Source organism: Cupressus sempervirens, chromosome 11 (assembly GCF_028749045.1).
Source record: "Cupressus sempervirens isolate cs-2001-9-10 chromosome 11, ASM2874904v1, whole genome shotgun sequence".
Taxonomy (NCBI): domain Eukaryota; kingdom Viridiplantae; phylum Streptophyta; class Pinopsida; order Cupressales; family Cupressaceae; genus Cupressus; species Cupressus sempervirens.
Genome location: NC_143128.1, coordinates 233,780,890 through 233,785,449, shown reverse-complemented (window position 1 = coordinate 233,785,449; position 4,560 = coordinate 233,780,890).

Genomic DNA, 4,560 nt, shown 5'->3' with positions numbered 1-4,560 from the left:
TGGTGCATCACCTCCTTAGAATAGATTAGTCAGTTACTTACATGTATTCCTTCTCCCTTTTCTCTTCAAGAGTAGTTTAAGTGCATCCTAATAGTAGAGGAAGCCGACCTTCTCTAGAGACTCAAGCTCATAGTTCAAGTCCCACAGCTTGGAGGTTGTTTCCATGTTTTACAAGGTTGTCCTTAGGTAAAAATTTTGGACAAGGGTGCAAGCTTTTGTGACAATAGTCCCCTATATGCAAAGCTTTTCAAGTGCTCTTATTTATGTATGAGCATCTTAGGAATAATTTTTTTTATAGGAAGTAGATAAAACTATAAATATGTTAAATATTAAAAGAGCCTATGAGACATATTTTAACATTTCTAGTCATGTAGTTAAGGATGGCCACTAAAGGTCTAGTGGGTTACCCTCATATGAAATATATCTATAATATTCTTTCACTGGTATCTTTTCATGATTTAGTATAAAGAGAAATACCCAAATAACCCATAGTAAGATTTTCAATTTAATTAAGAAGAACCTTTATAAAAAAATTGTTATGTCGAGCCAAATCAGACTCAAAGGTTAATTTCTCCCCACTTTGTTCAGTGTTGTTCCCTCCCAATTTTCCCTATGGGGATTTGGGGGTAACACCCCCATGCTAGGGGTCAAGGGTAAATGCCCCTTGTGGGGTATAAGGAAAGCACTTTAGGTGGTGTCCTAGGGTTATGCCCTAGGAGCACTCACTATCGTGATACAAGGCAAGGTTGAGGGGAAACACCCTCGAGGGAAAAAATGACTTTACTATTGTAAAAGGCATTAGGAGTTTTTTTTTTATTGGATGACATATTCTAGCCCTAATTCTGTAAGCGGCATAAGTCTTGTATAAAATGGCTTAATGTCTGTGATATTGCAATGTATGATGATTTAGTAGCTTGTTGTGTTAGTATTGAGTTACAAGGGATTGCATTTTATAATCAAGTTGAAATCACTGGATGATTATATTGGACTTGTTGTTTGGTGGATGTAGCCCAAAGATTGGTTCAACCACATTAAATATTTGTGTCTTATGTTCTCTTATGTATACATTATTCCTTTTTTTTTATTGGTTATATTTGTATGTAATTATTGCTTGTCTCTCTAATCCTAACAAATTTTGTATCAAATAATCTTGGGTGAATCAAAGAAGATAAAAATTGGATTTTTTATCATTTATTTTCTATCAAGAAGATACATAAATTTCAAGTATTTTCTTATAAAAATTAACCTTCCCAATTTCGGCCTCATGCCCATGAAGAAAATTCCATCAAAAATACAAAGCGCATCAAGAGTGTTAATATTTTTAGCTCAAGATCATCACCAAATGAGATGACCTAATATTTATGTTGATTCAACAAATGAACTAAACCATATACCATTATAATGAACAAATAAGGAGATATAGGACATTCTTCTAAGCCCTTTAGAATCTTAAAAGGGTTGAAGAAGTGTCATGGATTTACTCATCATATCAATTCACAAACATACAAGTGATAATCAACCCTCTCTGAGGACAACTAATAATCCATTAAATATTTTAAATAAATGATCCACCTAATGCTATCATAGGCATTAATCATGTCAAACTTGATAAACATAACCTTTTTCCTTTATAGTGGGAATAGAATGAATGAATTCCAATCACATAGCCAAATCATTCAATATATTGTTCTCTTTAACAAATCCTCCTCGCTCAAGTGATATCGAGAAAACCAATTTCTTCTTCAAATAATAGAAAATGTGATTTGTAATTATCTAATAAGTCAAATTGCATATAAGGGTTGGGATTCTACTTATGCATCATTTTGGAAGTGAGAGACCTTCCCTACTTGGTTTGTTGTAGTTTTGATAAGTGTCACCCCTTCCTTATTCTAGTTTGGTTTACTTTGCTTGGGCATGGAAAATATGAGTGTCTTTCTAGCGCTCTAAGGTGTACTATTTTTTAGGTATGAGGTACTCTTCAAGGATAGTGGGTCATAGTTATGCTCGATAATGGGGCCACACTTAATTTCATCAACTAATCACTCATTAAATGAAGAGGTTTGACTATAGAGGCACATGCAGGATTCCAAGTCAAGGTGGTAGGAGGAAACTTCTTATTATGTACTCATTTGGACCCACAACTGAGTGTTACCACGGGGAATCATTCAATGATAGATGACATCTTTGTATAAGATATGGATGATATGGAGGTCATATTGGGAATCTAATGGATGGAAACTCTTGAAGAGTATGCGCAAAGCTTCAAATAAATGGAGTTTGTATTTGAAGTGGATGGGAAAAAGGTAGTTGTAAGGGGAATATCAAATATAGGGCTGAAGGAGATCTCAATGCAATGGATGGAAGCCATTTTTTGACATGATGAGATTTTTTGGGAAAGACATTGCTTTATCTCTACATAACCGATAAAGGCGTAATGGACTTACTACCAGTTGATCTTTAGGAAATATTGGATAAAAATGGTATGGTCTTCACTAACATCCTACTTGGCATACCTCCACACAAAGTTTTGAACACACCATCAAGTTGGAGGAATGATCCAAGCCTATCATCACTAAACCCTACTTCCATCCTAAGAGGTTTAAGGACTAGATAGAAAAGACAATATATGAATTCCTAGAAAAGGATGGATTAGGCCTAATTTGAGCCACTTTGCATTGTTAGTAGCGTTGGTAAGAAGGATGGAACCCTTCATATGTGTGTGGACTACCGTGCATTGAATAAGAAAACTATCAGAAATAGGTATCATATCCTTAGGATTAATGAATTATTGGACAAGTTACATGATGGAGTCTATTTTCCAAGATATAACTCCACTCAAGCTACCATACAATTTGTGTAAGGGATAAATATGTAGATAAGACTTTCTTCTATTATCATTATGGTCATTATGAGTTATTGGTCATGCCATTTGGATTGACTAAAGCTCTAGCCACTTCCTAGTCCTGCATGAACCATATCTTCAACAAGAAGTTACATAAGTTCCTATTGGTATTTTTTGATGACATACTTATTTACAATAAGACACGAAGAACATCTTAGGCATTTGGATGAAATTCTTGGGATCATGGAGACATGATCATTTTTTGTCAAAAGATCCAAATGTGAATTTGGAATGGTAGGGGTATTACATCTAGGACACATCATCAATGATTCAGGGGTTTAGGTACATTAGGATAACATTCAAGCCATCTTTGATTGGCCACCTCCCAAGACTCTCTCATATCTTCGTAGATTCTTTGGGTTGTGCAATTATTATAGAATATTTTTGAAGGAATTATTGTATCTTAGTGCACTACTGATAGACCTAAAAAGAAGGATATTTCGATTGGGACAAGAAGGCATAAGACATCTTTGATAAGTTGAAGGAAGTCATGAGTTCATGTCCAGTTATAGTACTACTTGACTTCAATCAACCTTTCATCTTTGAGTGTGATGCTTCAAGAGAAGGCATTGAGGCATTGTTAATGAAGTATTGTCACACCATTTCATTTGAGAGTTGTAAGATCTCAAGAGAAAAGTGATTGTAACCCATCTATGAAAAAGAGATTCTCACCACCATGCATACACTAGCATTTTTTTGGTAGTATCTCATTGGTACAAAGTTTGTTGTGTAGACATATCATGATAGTTAAAGATATTTCTTAGAGAAGAGAGATTTGAATGAATGACAAAAAAAGTGGGTGAGAAAAATACATGCTTTGTCTTTGACATTTAGTGTATGAAGGAAAAAAATAATGTAGTGGTTGATGCTCTATCAAGATATGCTCTTTGTCTAAGATTTCAATGGATTTGAAGGAACATATGTTGGTTAAATACTCTAAGAACACAATCACATGTCAATTGATGGATGGTGAATGGAAATATGATAGGTATAAGGTGGTAGAAAACATCATCTAGTACAAGGGTAGGACCTATTTGGTTCTTGATCCCAAGATGAAGAAGACAATTTTGAAGGAGATGCATGACTCACCTTTGGCTAGACACTAGGATATCTGAAGACCTACAAGAAATATGAGAAAAATTTGTATGTAATGGCCTCAAGAATGATGTCTTGCAGTATATATGGGAATTTTATACCTGCCAATAGAAAAAACATTAGTACACTTTACCAGTAGGGCTTCTTCAACCATTGGCAATCCCTGACTTGAAGTGGAGAGCATCTCAATGGATTTCATCACTGGGCTACCCAAAGTGCAAGAGAAGGATTGCATTTTTGTCATGGTTTACCATTTGAACAAGTATACCCATTTATTTGTCATATACACCGAATACCAAACATCTCAAGTGGGTGAGTTATTATTTCACGAGGTTTTTCTCTTACATGGTCTTCTACACAATATAGCAAGTGACAATGATATCCATTTTAATAGTACTTTTTGGATGAAGTTGTTTTGGTTGGAAGGGATAGAGTTGTCACCAAGCATGAGTTACCATCCAAAAACAAATAGATATAAAGAGATAATGAACAAATGGTTGGAGGGATATATGAGGAATTGTGTTTCAACACTACAAAATGCATGGTTTTGTTGGCTACATTTA